This window comes from Barbus barbus (genome assembly GCF_936440315.1).
Source record: "Barbus barbus genome assembly, chromosome: 14".
In the NCBI taxonomy this organism is placed as follows: domain Eukaryota; kingdom Metazoa; phylum Chordata; class Actinopteri; order Cypriniformes; family Cyprinidae; genus Barbus; species Barbus barbus.
The window spans coordinates 2,048,765-2,063,796 of record NC_136742.1 but is presented as its reverse complement, the minus strand read 5'-3'; the positions used below and the strand labels follow the sequence as shown (position 1 = coordinate 2,063,796).

General features: G+C 38.1%; 1 pseudogene across 1 annotated transcript in view; it reads right to left on the bottom strand.

Moving 5' to 3' along the window:
* The window catches only part of LOC306879929 (laminin subunit alpha-2-like), a 225,482-nt pseudogene that overhangs the window by 105,272 nt on the left and 105,178 nt on the right, over nucleotides 1–15,032 (bottom strand). The window contains exons 18-22 of the transcript in view: nucleotides 9,632–9,738; nucleotides 6,226–6,403; nucleotides 3,740–3,876; nucleotides 2,399–2,635; nucleotides 1,857–2,000 (exon numbers count right to left, since the gene is read on the bottom strand). The product of the transcript in view is annotated as a laminin subunit alpha-2-like (transcript). The remainder of the gene's footprint in view (nucleotides 1–1,856; nucleotides 2,001–2,398; nucleotides 2,636–3,739; nucleotides 3,877–6,225; nucleotides 6,404–9,631; nucleotides 9,739–15,032) is intronic.

The window sequence follows — 15,032 nt, the reverse complement described above, 5'->3', positions numbered from 1 at the left end:
GCGTTTGGACCGATCAGACACATAAACATTGTTATATTTAACAAATAATCTTGTATGCCCTCTCACCCAACCAAAGGGACCCAACTATGAGGGTCTGTGGACCCTTCCCCCGAAATGCGTCTAACACTTAAGGCAGAACAGGCCTCTGCTTCCATGGCAACCCATCTGATAACACTAGTTTTATTGCTCAAAGGAATGCAGGCAGAGCAACTCTCACTACCTTTTTCCTTTAGGAAATACACATAATGCCCATAAAAATGGACTATTCTCTATTTAATTCATAGAAAAAAACTTTTTTTTGAATTAACTCATATACTTCAGGTCATTGTGTATATTATTACTGTTCTTGTATATGTTTTTGTGTATTGTATACTGTTTTATGCATGCTTACGATAGATCACTAGTTAATATCACTTTAACTGTACCATGTTTGGTCTCAATCAATTCATCTTCGGATGATCTAATTGAGAGTAAATATTACATGTTGATATGAACAACATGTTATGAACATATTAGTGTCATAAGAATCTTTAGTAGTTTGTGCATTAACCCCAGGCGGATTACCTATGCAAATTACCATGTTCAGAGACAAAGAGTCGTAAAACTTTCCCTCCAAAAGTTCAGGACACCATTGGCTCTTTGACACCCCAGAGGTGTGACCTCTATAGCAGATAAAGCTCTCACATCTCACACCCTGCAGTCTGCGGTTCAGTTAGAGCCTAAGAGGATGTGAGCTCCTCAGTGACCCTTAAGTTTTGCGCCAGGCCTTGCGGCCTTGACTTTCCATTCAACCAAGGATCCTCGGATCTCAGCAGAATTCTTTCTTAGCTCTTTTTCCCTTTCTACCTGGAAAGAAACTCTCAATTACCACCGAGCCAGAATAACATCTTGTGGAGTTCATCATCCTTCAAACCCAGAAGAACTTGAAGAACTCCAACAGCACCAAACCTTCAAACCATCAGAACTTTCATCCGAGATTGCATCTGGACACTCATTCAACGACCAAAGGCAATGCAAGTATCGTACATTTAACTAAAAGTTAACTGACTCTTTCCATAACTGCATTCTCTGTTTTCTCTAATGGCTTCCTTCATCCACTTTAGCTCCCCTTTGTATGTACACATGAGTGTATGCTTATTCGTTTGTTTGTTTAGATTAGTTGTGTGTTAGCGCTTAGTTAATAAAAGTTGTGTGCACGAATTACATGAGTTTCTGGTTCTGCCTTGCAAATTAATGTCTCTTTATGATTTTGACCCTCGCTACATGCTCTAATGCATTAATAGGAAAGTATTTTCTATGGCCACGGAAATATCCTTTCTTAGAGTTGATATGAACTTACATTGAATGTTCGCTGGACAAACAGAACAGTTGATGGCTATTTAATTCTGCTACAGTTATTACTGTCAGCCGATATAAATAATTGTAATTATTTATATACAATTCCCTTTTGAGCTAATTTGTTACAGTGTAAAAGAAGTTCAAGCGTTTTAAATTTGTGTTAACAGTATGCATTTTGTGTCAAAGCAACAAGAAATGTGTTAATTGTATAGCCTACACAGACAGATGTTGTGCTAACTGTGTTAAGAGTTTAGGAAAATTGTTAAAAGTATTGAAAAAAAAATGTCATACCAATTGTAAAAAACTGTAAATATAAAGGTACAAAGGTAACACTTTAGAGTACAAATTTAGAATGTGAAGTAAAATTTAAGTTTTCTACAACAAAGTGACTATCAGTTCAATATATTTCAGGAGGTGTTTAAAACTGATGTAAAACAGTTGCTTTAGAAAGTAACAAAACAACATTTTGAATCTTATTGATGAAAAAGTGCCATCATATGATTTGTGTGTTTACTCACCCTCATACGGATGAGTCCTGTGGCCTCCGTACATGAGCTGCTCAAGCCGAAGCAGTAGCATTGACTGCAGCCCAGCGGATTCCTGTGACTGAGGCTGAAAGAGCCCACCTTACAGCGGTCACAATTCACTCCCTCCACATTGGCCTGAACACACAAGCATTCACATTAGTATTGTGTCCTGCTGTTTTACAGCTATATTAAAGACCAGGGGCTGCATTTCCCAAAAGAATTGTAAGCCTAAGCAGATCATATAAACCATCAGCATCAGTGATCTTCATGATCTACTTAGGCTTACGATGCTTTTGGGAAATGCAGCCCAGGACAGCTTCTCTTACAGCTGGAATGTGTAAACAGCAGTTTTACCAGATTTGAGCATCATACAATAATTCATTGTCAGTGCATTTCTATACCCCTAATAATCATTATGATATGACAGTTCTGATGAAAAATCCTTTTGATCACAAGCTACTGTACAACACTATTAGTGGATCAGTGGCTATATTGGTTGAATCAAAGATGGGTTTCGAGCTCTAGGACATTACCTTGCAAGAGCACTGCCCACTTCTGTCTGCACATGCGCAGAGCCCAGACTCTGCATCGCAGGTGTCCAGTGATGAGCCTGCCGCTGAGCACAGGCAGGAAATGCATTGTGGGAAGTCTCTGTAACCCAGCTTACACTCATCACATTTCTCGCCCCTGAACTGCTCACGGCACATACAGCAGCCAGTGTTCACGTTACACTGCTGTGCCACAGACCCCAATGCGTTACAGCCGCATGGCTACAGTAAAGAGAAAATTACACACAAACAATTCATATTATGCATTACATTTACATAAAAATGGCATTCACTTTCCCTACACGTGACTGAACACTTATGAAAATGAAGGATCCATTCAGAACTATTAAGTGTTTTAAAGTCTGATCATGGCTGGCAAGGCTGAGCACCATTTGCCCACTCATTAGAAAATCAGTCAGAATAAAATGCAGTTCTCAGCACTGCCCTTGGCTGCTTCTCTTCCTATCTTAAGGCAAGAGCTTTTTCCATTGAGACTGAGAATTACTCTTCCTCTACACCTATTACCAGCGGGGTACCTCAAGGCTCTGTTTTGGGCCTGGTTGCTTTGTTAGATATTATATGCTTCTGTTAGATTTTTTTTTTTCTTTTCAGAAACACAACATCTGATTCTATTGTTATATTAGATGATACTTCCTGTTCTTCCTTACAAACTCTGTATGCCAAAGGGACATTAAAGTTTAAATGGCTACCAACCCTTTGGTAAAACGTAAAGTTTTATCAGACATTGCTTTACGTAAGGAGTAGATGTTAACCTTTGTGACGTATGTGCCACTGGATAATATGCAATGGTAAACAATGCTTATGAATCACATTCAATAACACTTTCACCGAAAAGTCGCATTTGCAGATAGAATAGGTCTCAGAGGGGTGATCTGGGACTTAAAAAACAAACATACTGGTAATCAGCACCTAAGCAGTCAGTTTATTATATGATACCACATAAATACAGTTAATTCAGTGTACTGATGCATGCAAAAGTAAACCTTTTAACTAAGTTACCTTACCATATACTGTATGGTGAAAAACTGTAAATGATTTAACATTGCATTATATGTTTGTGTATATGTTTGAATAGTTCCATGGATTCAACTGAATTCAGATGGTAACTTGGCAATAAAGACGCTGTGCTGATTTCCATGCTCACCTTCCATTCTCTGTTGCTCTGTGACATTAACTCAAAGATTCACCTCAACATGACTTTATAGAGGATGAATAATAATGATGTTTCAGCAGAAGATATATATACACAGGCAGAGCCGACAGAGTGAAGCCGTGATGGCGGGAGGAGACTAGAATAAGCCGTACCTTACAGCCGCTGCTGATGTCGTGACCCCAGTGGTTGGGCGCACATTTGTCACATCTCTCTCCCACGGTGTTGGGCGGACAGATACACTGGCCTGTGTTAGCATCACAGTTATTTCCCACATGAGCACACTGGCACGCTGCGAGACAGACAGAAACAGAGAGCAGGTTAATTGCGGAGCGCAGCTGAGCACCTGTTCTAAATGTCAGCGCCGGCTCTCTTTGCTGTGGTAATATCAGAGTGATAGCATGACAGAAGACACTCCGGCTGGAAGGAGATGGGCAAATTTACACACCATCCCGACAGAGAACTACATTATTCTTAATGAAATGAACACCGCAGATGAAAACTGTAGCGCTTACAGGTCAGGCTTGTTGACATCCACATTCAGGAACTGAGCTGAAATCTAAAAGCCATTGTCTGATATCTGATTGGTTGGCACACAACCTTTTGCTCTTCCATAGATCAGAAGATGTAAAGCAATTCCATGTTTCACTTACATCTGTAATGCTTCATTTACAGTAGTTCAATTTATAGAGTTTAATTTCAGCTGTAAAACAGCTCTACAGAAGACAATAGTGTCATTACTCAGCTTGACTCACAATCCAATAGTGTCACTGCAGTTCAATAATATTACAGAATATTATTAAGTGTCTTTTAAAACAGAAACAGGATAACAGCTATACAATGAATGTGGATAGCAGCTCAGATCATTTGGTGAGCGTACATTTGGTATTTTGGTAAATTTGTGCACAGTTTAAGATATAGGGACATATGGATGCAAATTAGAATTGCTGCAAATATAATATATGAAATTAAATTATTAATAACTACAAACCACCATTGGTTCCAGAGTAGCAATTCCCAACATAAATTTAAACTAAATTGCCATTACTCATCCTGCTGTATAATAACACAAATACAAAAATAAAATAAATGAAAAAGAATAAAACAAACAAACAATTAAATTCTTTAAAAATAAATAAACAGAATTAATTTTATACTAATGTTTATTAGCGTTCTTTGTCCCTATCAAATAAACACAAGACACTTGTGACATTACTATAATTTAAAGATGAATTTAGATTGACTTTTTCAAAATTGACAGGAACTTAGGACTTAAAAATGTCTTAATGTTAATTCTTGAGTGAAGGGTATCTTGAATGCTTTTCTTATCCTATGGAATTACTGTTATATTGTTTGTACAAATAAACATCTAAATGTACGGGTGGTTCTGGACAGTGTTGGGGAAAGTTACTTTTAAAAAGTAATGCATTACAATATTGTGTAACTCCCTAAAAATTAACTAATTACGTTACTTAGCTACTTTTTATGGAAAGTAATGCGTTACGTTACTTTTGCGTTACTTTTTAAATATGAGCAGGCTTGATTGTTTTTAATACAAGAAGTTCTAATCATAGCAAATGTAAAAGCCCTTTCACACCAAAAAGTGTAATGAATAAACCTCAGGCTCAAGGAAAAGTAAATTCACGTCTGTAAAGTAGAACACAGGAGAAGAAGGTCCAATATTCTTCGGCAATAAAAAAAAAAACAATGAAGCACAATTGTTAGTTTATCTAAAGTCATTTTTGCTTATTAGTATGGTTGAACTGGATCATCAAAGGTCAGCACCAAAGACATTGGTTAATAAAATGGGATTACATTTACATTTACATGTAGTCATTTGGCAGACGCTTTTATCCAAAGCGACTTACAATTGGGGAATACAAAAAGCGATTCGTCTTGAAGAGGCAATCAGACAGAGGAAGTGCTCGTAATTCATTGTTCAAATAAGTACAAGCTAGTAAGGGGAGAGAAAGATAGAGGGAAATATTTTTTTTTAAATTTTTTTTTTGAGTTTAGGATGAAGTCAAGTACTGCCGAAAGAGATGAGTTTTCAGTTGTTGCTTGAAGATTGACAGGGATCCAGCGTTCCGGATAGGGGTGGGAAGATTATTCCACCAGCCAGGAATGGTGAACGAGAATGTTCTGGAGAGTGATTTTGAGCCTCTCTGTGATGGTACCACAAGGCGTCGCTCACTAGCAGATCTCAAACTTCTGGAGGGGATGTAGGTTCGTAATATTAGATACGATTAGATACATTTGTGTTGTTTAACATATTTAATTATTGCAGTTTGCATCATATTCTGAGTTTGCATTTCACTGTTTTAATTAATTTTGATGAATACTAAATCAGTTTTTTGCGAGTGGGATGAATTAATGCACATTCACATTTAGTCTAGAACTACAGTAACCTCATGTTCACACAGCGCACTGTCAGTCAATAAATGGGAAAAAAGTAACTCAGATATTTTCTTTTAAATTAAAATGTAATGCGTTACTTTACTAGTTACTTGAAAAAAGTAATATTATTACGTAACTCGTGTTACTTGTAATGCGTTACCCACAACACTGGTTCTGGACTGAATTACAGAAGCAAAAACACGTTCTCCTATCAAGGGCTCAAGGTTCGGAGGTGAATTCTTACGTGTGCAGCCGCCTTCCTGAAAGCTGAAGTGTCCGGGAGCGCAGCGGTCACACTTCTGTCCCGTCACACCAGGCTGACAGCGACACTGACCGCTCTCGTCACAATCAAACGACTTCGATCCGAATGAATTGCAGTGGCATGGGACGCAGCCTTGAGCACCCTGCATGTATAAGCCAGACTGGAGAGACAGAGAGGAGACAGTGAGGAGGGAGAAATAAGGTGATTCTCAGAGTGATGGCTGTGTGGCACTTTCCAGAAATAAAGTGCAAATAGGTTTAGAAAGCAATGAAAACACAGATCCCATATTTTTAAAGCGAGAACTATTACATATGTTGGAGAACCCAGGTGTATCAAGTATTTTCCACAGATTATAGTTCAACCATTAAACCCTCAATTTATTATAAGAATCAAACGTATTATAGTTAAATTGATATATTAACAACTACAAACCACTACTGGTTCCAGACTGCATTAATTTAGGCTAAAAATGTTGGATTGCTGATTTATCCATTCTGGTGCAATAAAATGCTTCTAATAAAAAATATAAATAAAACTAATGAAACATACAAAAAAAAAAAAACAGAATTATTTTGTTTGAGTCATGTTCATGTATTTAATGATTACTGCTACATAATAAAATCAGACCAACTGGGCATTACATTTCTAAATTTTAAACAGGTTTCTAGAAATGGAAAATAAAACAAAACCTCTCATATAATATTTAGTTTGACCTGCTGACAAGAACAGAGGTTTTTCATGTGTAGGTGGTGTTTAACTTTTAGAAAAATAACAAAAAATTGACATACAGAGCATCAAGCTAATTTTTTTGCGCCTACTCGTGGAATGTGGCTTGTTTAGTCATGCAAACAGTACGATATATTGTGCATTTATGTAAAACCTCCTTCAGCCTCGTTTAGTGACCTTCATAAACACAGATCACAGCACTGAACAGCCATGCAGATATTACAGATCAGATCAAACCACAAGACTGTGCCTCTGTCTCCAGTCTGCATTCTGTCCCCTTTACACTCACTTCAACTGACTGTAAAGACATTTTGAGAAAAATGTTAAAATTTAAAAAAAATAATAAAAAAATAAAAAAGACATTTTGAGAGGTAAACTGGCAACAATTTCATTTTAATGATCAAAAATGATCATGCAGTGATGATAAATCTGCACACGCCATGTGGATGTGAAGTCACTGTGGCAGCCATTGCTGTGGGTGATTGACAGCCATCTGTCTGCTAGGAACAGGTGTGCTGTCACCGTAGCAACCAATGAGAAGCGGTCCTGGCACAGACTGTCAGTGGCACCCCATGGATGCCAGATATATGAAGACACACACACACACACACACACATCCCATCATGCAAAGCTGTGAGCCAAAGTGACAAAACTCTCCTCCAAGAGAACTGGAGCCACGCCTGGTGCTTTTTAAAGACTAAGAAAAGACTAAAATATAAAAAAGCACAACATTTGACAGTGGCTTTCTGTGCACGACAGAGATTAACTCTCTTAAGCACTACTTAACTAATGTTACATGCAAATGTATAATTAATAGCCAAAGCAGACTGCACACATTATGTTTAATCCGTCTTAAAGCCAAAGGCTGTCTTTTTGAATTATGTACTGTATATATGTTTTGGGTCTCATTCACTTATGACTGTACACAAGTTGTGTACTTATGCATGCAGAAATGTTTCTCATGCAAAACTAATGCACGAACACAACTGCAAATGGATTTGTTCTTAAGCTTCAGTTAAAGCAATATATTGAGAAATCTAAATTTTACTGATCTTTTGACATGTAAGAGGTGACTGTAATATAAAAACGTACTGTAAGTTTAACTGATCTCCTGTTCATAACAGTCATTCCAAATGCAAAGATGTTCCCCTTGGGCATTTAGCAGTGGACATTTAATCTACAACCTTATACAACCCCTAAACCTAAACCATTTATCTTCAATTATGACTGCTTTTGATGTAAAAATCCTACCAACATTATAAGTGCACCTCCAGGAACATTAGAAACATTGTGAATGCAATGCATGAGCCCTTTAAAGCAAAGTGTTTCATTATCGAAACCAGATGAAACACAATGAACATCTTTATGAAGAAGCTCTGACGCGTTCATGCTGTTGCTGTGAAATATGAAAGACATATTGTAAGGTCACTTAGCAACTCAGTTTCTAATAATAATATTACAAGCACATTCTACGTGTAGAATAAAAGTGTGAACTTGTTGATTACAGTTGTGCATTAAACTGTTCACACAGGTTTTGAGCAAAAATACATGCTTATGCACAGGCAGTGAAACAGACCAAGCGTAATAATTCTAAACCTTTTTGTTTATTATGCATGTGAAGACCTACAATGCATGATGCCCTCAGTACCGCAGTATTGTTATTAAAAACTAAAATTAAAAGCAGCATCATACATTATAATATACATTTAACGTTATATTACAGAGAATATATTTTATATAACAGAAATAAAATATAAACAATTTTGCAAAGGAACAAAACTAAAAATTGCAACTATTAAATTGCAATATGGACCTATGTATATACTATAATAATTTGTATTAATATTTTCAATTAGCTTTTATATTTTCAGCTTTCATTTTAGTTTTTTATGTATTTGTCATTTATATATATATTTATTTGTATTTATTTATTTATTTAGTTTTTAAATATTACTATTTAGGTTTAATATATTTCTATTTCTATTTCAGTTTTAGTTTATATTTATATCCAGTTCATAACATTTATTTCCAGTTACTAAAATGTTTCAGTTAGTTAAATTTTAATTTAAAGATTTGCATCTAATTTTACCATTTCATTTTAGCTTTAGTTCAACTGACAAAAATATTTTAATAGATAATAGACAATATTTTTTATAGGATAGTTTTAGTAAAATATTAGATGCTGATTGTCACAGGAGGTCACACACACACCGATCCTGTGCACCCATCATGCCGTGCGTTTACCCCTGTGCCGGGGCGATACGCCCCTCGAGGGCAGCCTCCTCTGCTTTCCCATCTCTGGATGTGTTGGATGGGAACCTGTTGGACGGGTCGCCGGGTCTCCCTGCGGGTGTGAGGCGGGCGCAGGATGTCACACCTGCGGCCCACGTATCTGGCCCGACAGATGCACCTGCCCTCAGAGTCACAGCGCTGGGACACAGAGCCCCAAGCGCTGCACTGACACGGCCTACACAACTGAGCTTCACTGTCCCACCAACAATTCGGCTGAACACACACATTAATGGGTTTATGAAGAGGCAGAGATAAAAATAGGAAAATATATATAAAAAATAAGAATATTAAATTAAATGTGTAATTAACATGGTTATTTCAATCTGACCCAATGACAAAAATGACTGCATTTGGTGTTGTGCATACTCACAATACACTCGTCACACTGACGTCCAACAACATGCTGTCGACACTGGCACTGTCCTGTCTCCTGATGGCACAACTCCGAAAGCGATCCGTTAGTGTGACACTGACACGCTACACAGAGACACAGAGAGAAACTTGTAGAGAGAAACACAACTAGATGTTATGATGTTATGTCTAGTTACAACGTCACATCTAGAAAGATAGTAAGTTATATTTTGTTTTGATGTCCTTTATATCTAGTACTGCCAGTCAAAATTTTGGAATATGGTTGTCATTGGTATTAAACCTGAAGGTGTTGGTGCCAATGGCCTTGTGGTTAGTGTCCCGACATACAGCGCAACTGTGCTCATGGTGACCGGAGTTCAATTCCCGTCTTGAGATCTTTTACCAGTTCTTCTTCCCCCAATGCTTTCCTTTCTGCTCTCTAACTTAAAAAAAAAATTCTCTGATGATAGCCTTTTCTGTAAGGCTCCATTTATTTGATGAAACATACAGTAAAAACAGTAATATTGTGCAATATTATTACAATTTCAAATAACTGTTTTCAAATTTTAATGTATCTGAAAATGTGAATTTCCAAAGGACTAACAATACTTGATAATAATTAAGCAGCCAATCAGTGTTATATTATATTCAGGGTTGCCAGGTCCCATGAAAATTTCTAGCCCAAATCCCACTCAAAATCCACCCAAACAGAATGAAAACTTGCCTATTTTCCTCGAGACACAACCCACAGTAATTTTTCTTTCAGCTGCAACACTGTTTATGCTAGGCATTTCTGCTTCCTTTGGTCTCTGTGTCTCCTGTGTTCAGTTCCTGTTTCATTAGTTGCCTTGGTTTTTGATCATAACCTAGTTAGTTTCCAGTGTAACTGATCATGTTCTTCACTTCACTGTTCTTTGGTTGTTAGTTTTCCATGTAAATATTGTCCTGTGTTGTATGTAGTTTATTGATTATTGTTGCTGTTAATGGTGTTCTTAGTATCCCGCATTACCAAGTTCTTTGTTTTTGTAAATTAACTACTACTGCTGCTTCAAGTCGATCCAAGCATCTACTCTCTCCCTGCCTGTTACACTGTTACAGAATAACCAACCCGCACATACTTATGGACCTAGCAGCAGTCTCTCCACCTCGAGGACTCTTGTACCCACTTCAGACCCTGAGCTGAAGCCAAAGCCTGCCACAAACCCTGAGCCAGAGGCCGCTGAATTGTTTGACTCAGAGCTAGACCTTGCCACCATTTCCATTCTGGAGCCAGAGCGAGCCTGTTGCCGTGTCTGTCTCGGAACTAGCGTTGAAGGAATTTCTGACTCCACTCAACCAGTCTCCACCCTTGTGCCCACCCTCAAATTTCTTCCTGCTTGGTCAGTTCCCTCCAGTTTATTGGTCTTTCTGGTCCCACCCAATATCCAAGCTCCTTTGTTTCTGGTGGCCCATCCTCCCCTGCTGGTTCCGTCCAGTTCCCCAGCTCCACCTCAGGCTTTGCCCTGGTCCTCAGATCCCCTGGTTTCATCTCACCCTTCCGAAACCAGGGATTCCACCTCGGCCCCTTGACTCTTCAGCTCCACCTTGGTTCGTTGTTCCCTTGATTCCTCTGGTCTGTCAACCTTCTGATTCCACCAGGTTCCTCATCCCTCTGGCTTTGTCAATCATCACATTGACTTTGCCATGGACTTATGCTGTACCTCGGCCCTACATCCCTTTGGCTCCACTGGCCTCCTCTTTCCCTCTGGCTTCTTTTTCGTCCTTGCTCCTAGCTGGCTCTGCCACAATGTTTTTGGCCCCCAGCTCCACTTCAGGCTTCCTACTTTGCAACTCCACCTAAACCCTTCAGTCCAGCGGTGTCACCCTGTCCCTCCACTCCTCTAGCTCTGCCTGGTTCTCCAGCTTCTCAGTCCCACTGTCAGAGTATTCTACCCTGCTGGTTTCACCATAGCCTGCCATGGTTATCTGCTTCACAAAGACCGACCAACCCCCATCATGTTTGTTGTTCCTGACAAGGCGTAATTATTCCAAACTTTTGATAGGCAGTGTACTGTACATAAAATACACTCAGGAGGGAATTCATTAATAATGCATTGTAGCCACTGATATTACCGTAGTTTGACACTGACATTAAAGGGGTCATGACATGACAAAACAAATTTCCCTTGATATTTTGACACAGAAGAGGCCTTTGTATGCTTAATACACCCTGTAAGTTCCATGTTCTCATCATCAATAAAGAAATAACCCTCAGAAAATGGCTGGTTTTGAATCCGAGGTGCAAGGTGACATCACGGCGGCACAGTCATTTGCATAAACACTGCCTCTAGCACACGACATAAAAGAAAAGTCATCATGTGTGTTCCAAAGGGGATATATTGCCCTCCGAAGGGCACTACGGAGTAAAAACAATCATGGCCGCCATATTGAAGGATCTTTCCAAACCTAAGTGCTCAAAACTGGCCACTTCAAAGGGCGCTTCGGAATGAAGGATTTCGAAGGGTACAATGATGGACACTTTGGGCCCCCATGATCCTTTGTGCTGATTCTTTCCATGATGATGGCACCTATGTGTGGGCACGGGATGATGACACAGAAGGGCACTTCAAGAAACAGTTGTTTGGTCCCCTACACCCTTCAAACCTTCAAAGCTCTCACTCCGGAGGGTAAACCCTTTGAAGGGATTAGGGCATAGGGGATGAGCCCTCATGTGAGTGTCACGTCGCATCAAAAGCAAATAGAAATTACAAACACTGCCGCTATCTTGTCTACATTGGATACAGTATACAGATGCGAGTTCGCTTTCTGGCACAGTCCACACGCTCGAGTTTGTCGTCAGGACAAATAGAGTGAAAGAACAATCACTTTGATGCGTTTGGTTTAAACAGCTCGTTCATGTCTTTGTACAGATATCAGAAGGATCCTAGCGTAAGAAAAAAGTGGATAGCTTAATTTTAATGGCATCCTGGATCATGTCTGAGGATTTTGATTTGTAAAAGAGGCATAGTGTCATGGAGAGTTCACAAAAAAACATTTGTTGAAAGATGAAGCGGTGCTAGATCTGACTGCAGCTGAATCACAAACTGTAAGTACATTATTTTATAATGCATTGTCTGGAAATTACCGTTTTACTTTATGTTGTCAAAACACACTAGTGAGCTAGGGACCCGCCCATAAAAACAGGTCATTTCAGAGAGAGGGTCAGAATAAGGGTTGAAAATAATAATTTGTTCACATACTGTATTTATTTATTTGTTGTTGTTGTTTATTGTACAAAAAAGGTTCTGCCGATCCTCTTGTTCAATATTCTCGAGTTCTGAATTGATAAGGCAATATTGAGGAACTTGCTGTTCTGGCAAGGGGCGGGGCAATACTGAAACGCCGTCTAAGCTGTTTGCCAATCACAACGCACTGGGACAGCTAACCAATCACAACACATTTCGTGTTTTGGAAGGCGGGCCTTCATCAAGCCACCAAGACTTTGTAAAAGAGCATAATAGGACCCCTTTAAATCGTGATAATTTACATTTACATCACTGTTTTGACAATACATACTATATATATTCCAAACAAAGTGTTGTTGTCTTTAGGAGGAACTGGCGTGTACTTCATTATGTATAACACCGCAGGTAAAGAAGCCTTTCTGTGGAATGTAGGTCATGCAAACAACTTCTGTAAGCATCCCACTGAGCGCTATGCTGCACTACATTGTTCCGCTCTTCAAAACTTGTTATTCCCAACAGAAATAAAGAAAATCCTATTATCTTTCATTAAATATAAACATGCTTTAGAGGTTAAAAATGGACAAGCGTTGGACAAGATCACAGCACAGACCTAAGCTCCATCCTCTCGGTTCACTCGCCTTCACTGGTTTGTATATTTTAGTAATGAAACTTGGTGCATATATATATTTTTAAATATGACTATTGTACAATGTGTCTGATATTAGTGACATCTTTTTATTTAGCAATTTTCTAACTTAATTTAAGCATTTCCAATCTAATTAAAGTGGAGTATAACAATTTGAGTTAAATTATTATTTGAAAAGTAAAAATTTCACAGCATGAACAATTAATAATTTTTTACCAAATTTTGCACATTATACATTTGACATTAAAAATTCTAAGACTTCCTGTTCAAAAAAGACTTTGAATCGCATACTTTTAATTGGACCCCACCATCTGAATATGTTTTGCAATATTATAACCATATCAAATGGGAAAGCTGTTTCATTGTCATATTTCATGCACAACCAAGGGAATTTGTGCAACCCAAATGTGTTTTGAACTCGCCTCTGGCGTGTATAACAACTAAAATTAAAAACCAGTGTGATTATTCAATATCCCATGACCCCTTTGCATGCTAATCAATGCAGTGTGTGTGGAAAACAATCAAACAGAATGACTCTATCCTGCTTAGAATTACAGCGCGGTACACTGCTGTAGGGCTGCAGGAGGACAGTTTGCATTTCAGTATAATGCACACACACTTTCTGAACAGCCTGACTCTGACTGAGATGGAGCACAGATGGTGTTGCGTGAGGCTTGTTGGAGGAGAATCTGTGTGCATTGTCCTTGAGGGTAGACGGCCCGAGCTACTGGATCAACTCACCTCACACACACTCGCATCTGCCATGCAGCCTGTCTGGAAGAACACAATTTAATTTCTACAAAAACAGACACATTAAAAACTCCTAAAGTGACAACCAGGAAGGGCGAGGAATATTCCACCTTGTACTGTTGTTGTAGAGTGCTTAACAAAGGGTGCCCAATTTTCTGTTGTGGGAGGTCCCCAAAATCTACATAAATGAGTTTTATTTTAGTGAATTTGACATTTGAATTCTGAAATTGAGAACAGGTCCACGATTAATATTGTACTTTTCAATCCTTACATTTTAATTTAGACATTTTCATTTAAATATGTACTTCAAAGTACACATTTAACAGGTCATCTTATCTTTACAAAAACAAAATATTATGATTTTCATAATATAAAATATTATTGTATTATAAAGGTCTGAATTATTTTGTGCAATAATGAACTAATAATAAGACAATCAAATTACAATTTCATAAAAACAAAAAAGAATTGTCTACAACTGCGATCATGGTAACTGTGACTTGATTAGTGCATTTCTCTACAGGATTATGGGTAGTGCAGTACTTCACAGGGCATTCACTAAATAAACATGGTTTTTAAAAAGTTTAAATCACACTAAATGTCTTCTACAGAAGCAAATATAATAATCTGACAAACGAGCTGCCTTTTGGTTTAAACAGTATTTATAAACATCAGTGGAGAGTTTATATGCTATTTTTACATTATGCATGCTATATCTTATTGTGTACAATTCATCCATGTTATGTTTATTATTATTATTATGAACTTGTAATGTTTAATCAAAAGGTCATAGCTGGATC